This window comes from Macrotis lagotis, chromosome 1, assembly GCF_037893015.1.
Source record: "Macrotis lagotis isolate mMagLag1 chromosome 1, bilby.v1.9.chrom.fasta, whole genome shotgun sequence".
In the NCBI taxonomy this organism is placed as follows: domain Eukaryota; kingdom Metazoa; phylum Chordata; class Mammalia; order Peramelemorphia; family Peramelidae; genus Macrotis; species Macrotis lagotis.
The window spans coordinates 904777069-904790063 of NC_133658.1; the positions used below are offsets into that span (position 1 = coordinate 904777069).

Sequence of the window (12995 nt, forward strand, 5' to 3'; positions counted from 1 at the left end):
CTCTCTGAACTGAACCTTTCATCTTTTTTTTTTTTTGCAAGGCATTAGAGTTAAGTGACTTGCCCAAGGTCACACAGCTAGGTAATTATTTAGTGTCTGAGGTCGTATTTTAACTCAGGTACTCCTGACTCCAGGGCTAGCGCTCTATCCACTGCGCCACCTAGCCACCCTGTGGACCTTTTGTTTTTAAGGAACTGAAGGGTTATAAGCATCAAATTTCTATGGATCCAGTCTGAGTTGGAAGATCCAGTGCTCTTGTGGTATAAGTTTTTAATATAAGATACGTGGATAAACCAGGAGTTCAGGCATCAAATTCCAGTATGTTAGTCTAAGACCATGAGAAAACTGGAGTTGGTCCTAATCAAAACTGACATTCCAAATATGGCCACCAGGTTCAGGAATTTGCATGTCATCCTTATTCAGGGACCATGTTAACCTTCTCTTTATCATTCCAATTTTTAGTACATGTGTTGCCAAAGTGAGCACACAAATTTGTAAAGCATTTCCACATTTTCTTTTGTTTCTTTTGTTTTGATTTTTGGTTTTTGCAAAGTAATGGGGTTAAGTGACTTGTCCAAGGTAACACAGCTGGGTAATTATTAAGTGTCTGAGGCTGGGCCTGAACTCAGGTCCTCTTGATTCCAGGACCTGTGCTCTATCCACTGTACCACCTAGCTGCCCCAAGTACTTCATATTTTGGGGCAGCTAGTTGATATGGTAGATAGAGCACCAGCCTTGGATCAGAAGGACCTAAGTTCAAATTTAACCTCAGACACTTGACTCTTCCTAACTGTGTGACCTTGGGCAGGTCACTTAACCTGATTGCCTCACATCCAGGGTCATCTCCAAGAGAGGCTGGTGACTTAGTACAGCACCCCCCACACACTCAAATTCAGTTCACTTACTTGCCATGGCCTTACCTCCCTGAAGTCATGGCCTTCTTTGAGAATGAAGGACAGGGAGGCTAGGTGGCACAGCGGATAAAGCACTGGCCCTGGAGTCAGGAGGACTTAAGTTCAAATCTGGCCTCAGACACTTAATAATTACTTAGCTGTGTGGCCTTGGGCAAGCCACTTAACCCCATTGCCTTGTGGGGGGAAAAAAGAGGATGAAGGGCAAACATCATCATCGTCACCAGGTTCAGGACACACCTATAATTTGATGTATACTTGGTGACACCAAATTTTAGGCTTATTCTAAATATAGTCTTCATCACCTAGACTACAAAGTCCTGACCTTTCCTAATCTATCAAGGCTCTTTATTCAAATGCATCTCTGTCAACTGGTAAAAAATGATTTGATTGGTATGGTTGAGCTTTGGATTCCCCTGTACCCTACATATTTCTCTGCTTCTCTTTCCTTCCTCCTTCCCTATTAGGTAATTTAGAAAATATTTTCATTTTACTGATCCTATAAAAAAGGCATCATACTGGTTCTTTGTCTGAAATGATTGATATATAAGGTTGAATCTGAGGGGTGATGGATCCATCCTCTTACCCTTACTCCGTATATTGCCCAGGTATGAGGCGTGATGATCATACCTTGAGCCTTTCCCTGATAACATTCATTCTCCTCTTCCCCTTATAGGAATGCATGTATGTTCATAGAGGACTAGCACCTGTGCTGGGAAAGCTTGCTGAGACTTTTTTCAGGGCTACTCATCCACCCAACTCTCACCAGGGGCTCCAAGAAGTTGTAGAATTTCCAGGAAATTATCTTGATAAGACAATTATTAAACCAGATTGAGGTTTAAATTAATAAGCCTCAAACCAGTAAGTAAGTTAGAGGATTATCTGCCCCAAGCTTGTATACGTTCCCTGGCTGATTGGGTGGATGAGACTAACCTGTTCCAATGACCATGAAAGCAAGTGAACCAGAGGACCACTGACTATTGTCAGACATGGGAGATGCCAAGCTTATCGACTGAAACCTGGAATATTACCAGGAATCTTGTCTTTTATCCTGCCACTGGACTTTGATGACTCTGGAAGAAAAAGGGAGACTAATGACTGTGCAGCTCTGCCCCACTTGAACCCAATTCATGCACAAGGCAAGATTTCACTCATGGTGTCATTAGTCCACTTCCAAAATGAAGGAACAAAAACAATACAGCAATAAAATTTGTTAAAGCTATTTCTGTGAGGGATGAGGCTTTTCATCTGGACTTTGTTGCTTATTCTTATAGAATGTCTTGGGAAAAATAGTCACTTGGGATTTGTAGTCTAGCATATCTGGATACTCCACATCTTCAGTTTTCAGAGTCATAAATCACTGGTAATGAGGTCAGGGTTAAGATTTTCAGGACTTGGGTGACCTCTGCCTCTTAGCCTATCCTTGTGTCCCAAAGCTAGGATGATTTCATTCAGTCTCTGATAAGCTTATGGCTGACTCTCCCATTGAGGGCACTTAGCATCCATGTGGTCCTTTTGTCCACTTGTGGGGCAGAAGATCACTCTGTTGCTTCAGCTACACTCTCCCTGTGGCTGTCTCCACCAATGGGGCCAATTTTGTTTGTTTGTTTGTTTATCCTTGGGGGAGGAGGGGGTCTGCTCATGGTTCCACTTATTAGAAGGATTTCTGTGAGGCCATGCCTTGAAGTCTGGGTGACCAGTGGGAGTTTCGCATCTTGTTTTTGTAGTCTATACATGACCAGATGTTCTAAGTTTTCTGTATTTAATCCCCTCTTTGAAGGGGATCCTCCTTTTGTCCATCTTTTGACTTTTGTAGCACCTATTTACAAATAATTCATCTCTGTTCTTTTTTTTTTTTTTTTTGCAAGGCAATGAGTGAGTTGCCCAATGTCACACAGTTGGATAATTATTAAGTTTCTGAGGTCAAATTTGAACTCAGGTTCTCCTGACTCCAGGGCTAATGCTGTATCCATGGCATCACCTAGTTGCCCCCTTCATCTCTGTTCTTGAGATCCCTTGATCCAAGTGATGCCATCAAAGCTCCTTGGTATTGTAGGCCTTTGTCCATCTGCACCATTCATGCTTTGATCATTTCTGCATTTGGCACTGTTCCTCTCCATCCTTGCCTACCTATTCTATCACAAAGTCAGAAATCTTCTCTCTTTTCTTTTTCTTTTTAGGTTTTTTTTTTGCAAGGCAAATGGGGTTAAGTGACTTGCCCAAGGCCACACAGCTAGGTAATTAAGTGTCTGAGGAGGGATTTGAACCCAGGTACTCCTGACTCCAAGGCCGGTGCTTTATCCACTACACCACCTAGCCCCCCTTCTCTTTTCTTGCTGAATGGAATTTTCTGGAACTTAGCCCCTGCCTCCTACATATCCTAGTCTTCATATCAAGGGATTTCAAGATTGATACCTTCAGAATTGAAACATATGTAGTAGATGGTCCTCTTTTGATGTTTATATTCCCCTCCTTGCCTTTTTTCTACCTCAGTAGCTTGCCAGTTCTAAAGTACTGTAATTTGGTTTTGTGATTTATATAATTTTTCCTGGTTTTTTCTTAAGGGGATATCAGTTGTCTTTTTTTTTTTAATCAGTTGTCTTTTGAGAACTAAATTGGTTCAGAGAGATTTTGACTCCAACACTAAGAAGACAGGGAGGTGGAGTCAGGCACTCTAGAGGCAGAGGGTCTGGTTTTGAATCCTGAGGTTTAACATCCATGTGATCTGGCCTACCTTTCTGGCCCAAAATGTTCCTCTGTAAAATGAGAAGATTGTCAGTGGTTTCAAACTGGCTGGAAGAAATTTGTGGTTTAGAAAACCACAAATTGACTTTATCTATGTTTTTTTTAATTTATTTTTTATTTATCCTGTTAAATGTTTTTCAGTTACATTTTAATCAGATTCGGTCCTCATTCGGGAGTTCTGGAGGCTTGGATACCTTGGGATTTGATGATCTCTGAGATTTCTTCCAGTTCTTTGATCTTCTTGGGATCCATAATTGGTGAGTGGATTGATAGCTTAAGACCCAATCAATCCTTTCTTTTTTTCTTGTTTTTGCAGGGCAGTGGGGTTAAGTGGCTTGCCCAAGGCCACACAGCTAGGTAATGATTAAGTGTCTGAGGTCAGATTTGAACCCGGGTCCTCCTGACTCCAGGGCCGGTGCTCTATTCACTTCGCCACCTAGCCACCCCAATCAATCTTTTTAGTTTGTCAAATGGCAGATCCTGTTTTTCTATTAAAACTTTCAATCATTTCAGTAATTGCTTCTTTTCAGAGGGAGGCAGCCAGATGGAGAACTGGGCCTGGAGTAAGGAAGAATTGAGTTCTTAGACACTACTTAGCTATGGGGCCCCTGTCACTTCACCTCTGTTGGCCTCAGTTTCCTCATCTGTAAAATGGGGACAACAACAGTATCTCCCTCTCATGATTGTTGGGAGGATAAGACACATTTATCTTTATTTATAGAGCTGGACATATAGTACGTGCTCAATAAATGCATGTGTCCTTCTTTCTCTTAGTGATAAATTTCCAAGTCCTATTCCTTATTCTCACCACATCTGAGATTTTTGAATAATCAAGGATGTCTGATAATTCACAAAATCCCAGCCTGAAGTAGATACAGTGGAGAGAGTATTGAACTCTGAGACAAGAAGGCCTGGGTTCCAATCTCGCTTCCGGCACTTACCATCTATGTGACTCTGGGTCTTTGTGATCCCATCTAGAAAATGAAAGGTTGGATTTAGCCGTTAGGATCTCTTCCAGTTTCTCATCTAGGATCCTAAAATTGGCTGGGAAATCTGGGTTGATTTGATTAGTTATCACTCTTGTTCATCACAAATATTTGATACCTTTCCCCCAAGGTTTCATTTTTCTAATCATGTTCTCATCTGTGATTAGCGCACTGGGCTGGGAGTCAGGAAGGTGTGAGTTCAAATTCAGATTCAGATCCTGACTAGTTGTGTGATCCTGGGCAAGTCACTTAACCTCGTTTGCCTTTGAGCCAAAGAAGAAAATGTGTTCCATGGAAGCCTCAGATGAGGTCACAGTGTGGGACATGACTTAAATAATTGATCATTAAGAAATATTAAGAATTGAATGTTTTCGGGGAGTCTAGGTGGCACAGTGGATAGAGCACCAGCCCTGGAGTCAGGAGGACCCAAGTTCAAATCCGACCTCAGACACTTAATCATTACCTAGCTGTGTGGCTTTGGGCAAGCCACTTAACCCCATTTGTCTTGCAGAAACTTAAAAAAAAAGAATTAAATGTTTTCTATCTATTGCTTTGCACTTCATTGCTGGCATTTCAAGTTCCACTGTATTCAAATCTAAAATGATATCCAGCAAATCACTAATACAGACAAAATATATAGCCCTGGAGGCAACTAGATAAGCCTTGACTTCAAATCCCACCTGTGGCTTTGACCAAGGCTTTAGTTTCCTCATCTGTAAAATGGGAATAAAAATTGCACCTCCCTCCCAGGGTGGTAAGAATCAAATGAGACCATATTGAAAAAACCTTAAAGTTTCATTTTAATGTAAACAAAACCATAAAGTATCCGACAGGATATGAAAAGGCATGCAATAGTAATGAATTCAATACCACTGTGCAATGAGTGCTGGGAAATCAAGAACAAATGTCAGAGAGATCTGATTAAGAGGAGTCAGCATTCTTTTAAGGAGTAGCGAGTAGCGTACTGCAGAACACAAAGTAGTTTGCATTTGGAATCCTATGGGAGAGGCAGAATTGGGCAGAAGAATGAATCCCAATGAGAAAAATGAACAGAAAATTGTAAGCTAGAAATAAAATATCTACAGCAAGGAAAGAAAAAAAATAAGGTAAGTCAAAAGAAAGATTCAAAAAACTGGAAAAAAAAAGATGTTTCCCAATGAAACAGGGATGATAATACTGGAGGGAAAATACTCCAAATAGTAAAGTGGAAAGAAAGAAATTTAGGGAAGAAACAACATTTAAAAAATAAATTCAAACAATTTTTCCAGTTAAGTGAGGGAAAAAACAAGCCTAAAAGTAATATTCTTAAGTATAAAATGTCCAAGATTCAAAATTTAAAAAAATCTTGGATGCAAAAAAAAAAGTATCCAGAGGAGTACCCAAATGTAAGGGATGTGTTGGACACTGGAAACATTTTTCCATATAAAAGCATTCACTCCTTACCTGGTAATTGAAAGAGGAAAGACAGGTTGCAGTGCCCATGTTCCTCCCAAGGGTGTGGCCTGGAATAATCAGAATAAGCCACCAGGTGGTGCTCCAAAATTGAGTTACTAGTTTAGGCCTCATATTTATTATATAATATATATATATATATATTATATAAAAGAAATACACATTCAATTTTATAGATTAAAATCCATATGCTAAATGAAATTGGAGTTTATAAAATACATGAGAATTTCTATTCATTAAAGGCTCGGAAATTCCCACTTTGGACTGGTTCATTCTTAGGTTAGGTATTCCTGGTATACCTGGATAAACCTTATTATCATTACAAGTATTTCTGGTATACCTGAATAAGCCATTATTATTATTATTAATTATTCATTATTGTACTCCACTTGAAAAAAGATAATTTAAATTTTTAAGTTTTAATTAACTAAACTAATTTAATTATTGTTTTATTATTTATTATTTAATTTTATTATTCTGAATTTGACAATCATCAAGAAATATTTCCATATGAAAGAATAGAAAAACTGTATGCAAAAACATGAATATCTATTAATTACTGTTAGAATTTTATTCTTAATTAAAAACATTTTTTCACCTCATTTTCCTCTAGTATCTTTTCCTCTATCTTGGGAATTATCTATTATAAAATGATTTTTTTTTAGATAAAGGAAAAGAAAAGAATTTTATTATTAATTAAAATTTTTTTTTCACTTTAAATTCCCCTTAATATCCTTCTCTCTACCTCGGGAATCATTATTTATATAAAAAAAGATTTTTTTTTAGATAAAGAAAAAAAGAGAGGAAAAGAAACAAATCAACAATCAATACATTGAAAAATATGATGCTACATTGCCTACATTGCCTACATTGCCATATCCACTCGAGAGAGCAAAGGGAGGTGTCTTCTTTTATACTTCCTTTGGAGCCATTTGCAGAAGGCACTTCTCATTAGTGGAGTTTGATGACTCAATGCTCCCGGCTTTCTGGGGTGGAGTTTGGCGAGAGCTTGAGAGAACAGAGGACCTGGTCTTGAGCTGCCATCTTTGAGAAAGAAGACATTGGCTCCAAACTCTTTTCAGGTTCCAGAAGGGAGGACTCGTTAAAAAAGCAGACATGTAGAGGACCTAACATGTCCGTTATGTTCCTATTTCCAATTTATTGCACTAGAGACCTTGGGCAATTTCCCCTTAGGTAAAATCTGACACTCTCTCTTGGTTGAGCTGAATTATCTTTGCTCCTAGTGGGAGAGAGTTCATTCATTCTGTATATATTCACACACACAAACACACACACACACACACACAGACACACACACACACAGACATATATATATATATATATATATATATATATATATTTTTTTTTTTTTTTTCCCCTCTGATTTCTGTTTGCTATAGGTTTGGGTTTATTTTCTGTTCTTTATGTATAGCCATTACTAGGGAGCTGGGTGGTTCAGTGGACAGAGCACCAGCCCTGGAGTTAGGAAGATCTGAGTTCAAATCTGAACACTTACTAAATGTGTGATCTCGGACAAGTCACTTAATCTTGATTGCCTTGAATCCAGGGCCATCTCCAGTCATCCTCATCCAAATCTGGGACTCTGTAGGAGAAAGTGAGACTGCTGACTTAACACAGCGCCCTCTCACTCAGATCCAATTCAATTTCATGTCATAGCATCACCTCCCTGTTGTCAAGACCTTCAAGAACGAAGAACAAGCAATAACAACACTCACCTTTATTGGGAAACTAGGCGGTGTAGTGGAGGTGCGAAGACATAAGTTCAAATCTAGCTTCAGATACAAAACACTTAGTCCAATTTGTCTTGGTTTGCTCAACCATAAAATGGACTAGAGAAAGATATGACGAACCACTCTGGTATCCTTGCCAAGAAAACCCCCATAGGATCATGAAGAGCAGGACACCACAGAAGTGACTGAACAAACTAAAAATGCTATTCTTAGTGAAACGTATTTGATGAGAAGACAGTCAAGCCCAGAATATAGAGCTTGGGCCACTCTTTCTCTGTTAAGGAAAACATTCATCTGCTATTGTTTTATCATTGTTCTTTCCATTTATATTGTGGGAGGCCATTCCCCAAGAATTCTGCCTTCTTCCTTTCTTCTTCAATATCTCATATTACCCAGAGACCTTCTTCTGCTATCTCCTCCTTCACCCCAGTCTCCCATGAGGTGGCCCTTCTTGGGAAGCCAAATCCCTCTATGTGTACAAATGATCCCATTTCTTTCTATCTTTTTAAAACAAATTGCCCCTCTGTCTTGACAACTCTCTCATTAATATTCAAACTCTCTTTGTGTACAAGCTATTTATAAACATGTCCATGTTTCCTTCATTCTCAAAAACCCTTAGCTGATGCATCTATTTCTACTATATTGTCCTGTATCTCTCCTCCCTTGGTGCCTAAACTCCTTGAGATCATATACAATGATTGCCTACACAACCTTTCCTCTCATTCTCTTGTTCTCTATAAAGTCTGACTTTCGGACCTCATCCTTCAAACTTTTCTCTTTAATGATCTCTTAAATTGCCAAATCAAATAGTCTTTTCTCAATTTTCAACCTTCTTGACCCATCTACTGCCTTTTTGCCACTACTGGTCATTCTCTTGATGCTGTCTTTTCCTCTAGATTTGCATGATTCTAGTCTCTCCTGTTTCTCTTCCTACTTACCCAAGCACTGCTTTTCTGGATCTTCAGCTAGGTCAGATCTAAATCATTGGGGGAAAGAGAAAGAATTGTCTTGCCAACATCCATAATGACCTTCAATGAGCCGCTTTGGTCTTCTCCCATTTCTCTCTTTAATCCAAAATCTCTGCCTTCTTCTCTGACTGGGCTTCTGCAGGGCTCTGTCCTGGGTGGTCTTCTCTTCTCTCCATTCCTTCACTTGGTGATCTCATTAATCTACACTCAGTGATCATCTCTATGCTTATGATTCTCAAATCTACTTATCCAGTCCTAAACTCTCTGCCGACTTCCAGTCTCACATTTCCAACCATCTATTTAACATCACGCATTGGATGTCTTAGAGACACCTTAAACTCAACCCATCCAAAACTGAATTCATTATCATATTTTCTTCCCCCAATTTTCCTATTACTTTTCAGAGAAACACCATCTTCCTATTTACCCAGGTTTGATATTTAGGGGTCATTCTTGATTTCTGACTCCTTCTTATCTCCTTTTTTTCCCAACATGTTGCAAAAGCCTGTTGAGTTTCTCTTTTTGTCATCTGTGATTAAAAACCACTTCTCTTCTCCCTCACTGCCTGCACAGTCCTTCACACAGGTACTACTGCATTAACCTATTGGTTAGTCTGTCTGACGCAAGTCTCACCCCACTCCAGTTTATTTTTTACCATTTGTCAAACTGATTTTCCTCAAGTACAGTCCTGACCACATCCTCTCTCAATAAACTCCAGTGGCTCCTTATTACTTCTAGAATTGGCTTCCAGAATCTGACTTGCTTAAACCTTACTGCCATCTTGATCCCATCTTTCCTCCCAAACACACTCTTTGAACCAGTGACACTGGTCTCCAGGTTTTCTTGAAGGAGACATTCATCTCTCCATTTCTCTGTGCCAGTCATGTTCACTGGCTGTCCCCCATACCTGAGATGCTCTCCCTCCTCATCTTTGCCTCCTGACTTTCTTCAAGTCCCAGCTAAAATAGTACCTTCTACAATCTAGAGGAAGTCTTTTCTAATCTCTTTTTTGCCTGTCATTCCTGTGTTACTTATTTCTTGTTTATCCTGAATAATTTGCTGCATGTTGTTTCCCTCATTAGGTCATAAGCACCTTGAAGGCAGGGGCTATCTTTTCTCTTTCTTGGTGTCCTCAGTTCTTAAAACAACAGTGACTGGAACTTAGCACTTCCTAATAAATGTTTATTGATTGAGTCATTGTGTATACTATTAACCTGGTCCTATTTATTTTACTTTGCATCTATTCAAATGAGTCTTTCAAAACTTCTCTGTATTCATTATATTTGTTGTATCTTACAGCACAGTAATATTCCATCACATTAATATACCACGATTTGTTTAGCTATTCCCCAGTTGGTGGGTATCTATTTTGTTATCACAAAAAGCTGTTCTCCATTTTCAAAATCATTAGGGAAAGAGAAAGAATTGTCTTGCCAACATCCGTAATGACTTTCAGTGGATCAAGAAGCAAGCAACCAGGGAATTTAGGGTCAGGAGCCACTTTGGTCATCTCCCAGGGGCTGTTACTTTCCATTTCTCTCTTTAACCCAGACTCTCTGCCTTCTTCTCTGACTGGGCTTCTGCATGTGTCTCTAGGGTCTAGGTGTCCCCAGCCTCTGATACTCAGATTCTTGAGAGACTGGGGGGGAGAGGAGTCCTCTCAAAATGGGGAGTAAAGGGACAGCTAGGTGGTGCAGTGGATAGAGCACCGGCCCTGGAGTCAGGAGGACCTGAGTTCAAATACGGCCTCAGACACTTAATAATTACCTAGCTGTGTGACCTTGGGCAAGCCACTTAACCCCATTGCCTTGCAAAAACAAAACAAAACAAAATGGGGAGTAAACCCCTACTAGGCAAGTTGAATGTATCTCTTTGAATCCTTTGCCAAGATAAGGTCAAAGTAGGAACATGATCTAGACATAAAGGATGATACCATAAGCCAATTAGAATAAGGAATAGTTTACCTGTTACATCTATGGAGAGAGGAAGAATTTGTGACCAAAAAAGAGGTCAAAAGCATTACAAAATGCAAAATGGATAATTTTGATTACATTAAATTAAAAACTTTTTCACATACAAAACTTATTCAGTCAAGAGTAGAAGGAAGGTAGAAAGCTGGGAAACAATTTTGATAGCCAGTGTCTCTGATAAAGGCCTCATTTCTAAAATATATTGAAAATGGACTTAATTTATAAGAATACAAATCATTTCCTATTGTATAATTGGTCAAAAGTTATGAGCAGCAATTTTCAGATCAATTAAAGCTAGCCGCGATCATATAAAAATGCTCTAAAATAACTGCTGCTTAGAGAAATGCAAGGTAAAACAACTCTGAGGTACCACCTCACACTTATCAGATTGGCTAATATGACAGAAAGGAGAAATGATCAATATTGGAGGGAATGTGGAAAAACTGAGACACTAATATACTGGTGGTGGAGTTGTGAACTGATCCAACCATTCTGGAAAGCAATTTGGAACTTTACCGATCCAGCAATATCACTCCTAGGTCTGTATTCCACAGAGATCTTTAAAAAAGGGGAGAAGACCCACATGTACAAAAGTATTTATACTAGCTCTTTTTGTGATAGCAAAGAATTGGAAATTGAGGCATGTCCATCAATTGGTCAATGGTTTAACAAGTTGTGTTATATGAGTGTGATGGAGTACTATTGTTTTGTAAGAAATCATGAGCGGTTGGACTTCAGAAAAGTCTGGAAAGACGCATGAACGGATGTTGAGTGAAGTGAGCAGATCTGGGAGAAGATTATACCTAACAGCAACAACAATATTGTGTAATGATGAACTGTGATAGATACAGCTCTTCTCAGAGGTCAAAGACCGTTCTAAAAGATCTGTGATGAAGAGTACCATCTACATCCAGAGAAACTTTGTATTCTGAATGCAGACCAAAACATACTATTTTTACTTTTTTTAAATTTGTTTTTTGGTTTTTCTTTCTTGTGATAGCTTTCCCTTTTGTACTGATTCTTCTTTCATAATATGGCTAATATGGAAATGTGTCTATCATGATTGCACATACATCTCAGATTACTTACCACTTTGGGAAGGAAGAAAGGAAGAGAGAGAGGGAGGAAGAAACCTGTGAAACTTAAAATCTTGCAAAAAATGAATGTTGAAAACTAACTTTACATATAAATGGAAAAAATACCAAAAAAAAAAAAAGAAAAAAAGAAAAGAAATATCTCTCCTGGTGTACCCACCTTGCTTAATCACAAGTCTTCTGTTTTGAATCACTATGTTATAGTTCAAAATGTGCTGGACCTGGAATCAGAGTATGTGGTTTTGAATCCTGGTTCTACTACTGATAGCCTATGGGATCAAGGCATATCCCTTCCTTTCTGTGGAGGTTATATAGATGGGTTTCCTCACCTATTAAATGAGAAAAGTGGGCTAGAACAGATATTAAATACTTCATGCAACCCAAACTACTCCCCAGTGTGGACTGAACCAGATTAAAATGTCATTGGAAAATATATAACAAAATAAATACAAATAAAATAAAACATAGATAATGTTAATATGTGGTTTTCTAAGTCAATTTGAGGCTTGTAAGAATCCAAATGATTTCATGGCCTCCTCCTCTTTCAAACAGCCCCACCTACCCCCCCCCCTTTTTTTTTTAGTTTTTGCCAGGCAATGGAGTTAAGTGGCTTTCCCAAGGCCACACAGCTAGGTAATTATGAAGTGTCGAATTTGAACTCAGCTCCTCCCGACTCCAGGGTGGGTGCTCTATCCACTGCACCACCTAGCCGCCCCCCCCACTCCCCCTTTCTATTTAAATTTGACATCACTGAGCTATACAACTTCTGTGGTTCCTTCAAGCACTAAAATATTCCATTCAACACTAGGACAATAAGGAGGCTCGACATTTGACACTCTTTTCAGAATCATATTTTTAAATGCAGAGAATAAAGTTCCTGAGATCATAGAGGAAACCCATATAAATTGCATATAATCTGAAATGCAATCTATAGATTAGGAGACTAGTAGGGTTGCTCTTGAAGAGAACCATGGCATCAGGGAAGGTGATGCCATGATAAGCAAATGAATCAAATTTGAGGGAGGTGAGGCTGTGCTGAATCACCAGCCTCACTTTCTCCTCCAGAGTCATCTGGGTCCACTATGAATCAGGACCACTGGAGATAGCACCGGATGGGC

At 39.1% G+C, this 12995-nt stretch overlaps 1 non-coding gene across 1 annotated transcript; it reads right to left on the minus strand.

The window, feature by feature from the left end:
• Positions 1–377: 377 nt before the first annotated feature.
• On the minus strand, positions 378–486 carry LOC141510587 (U6 spliceosomal RNA). The gene has a single exon (XR_012475043.1). It is a non-coding gene; the product is annotated as a U6 spliceosomal RNA (small nuclear RNA).
• Positions 487–12995: the final 12509 nt, after the last annotated feature.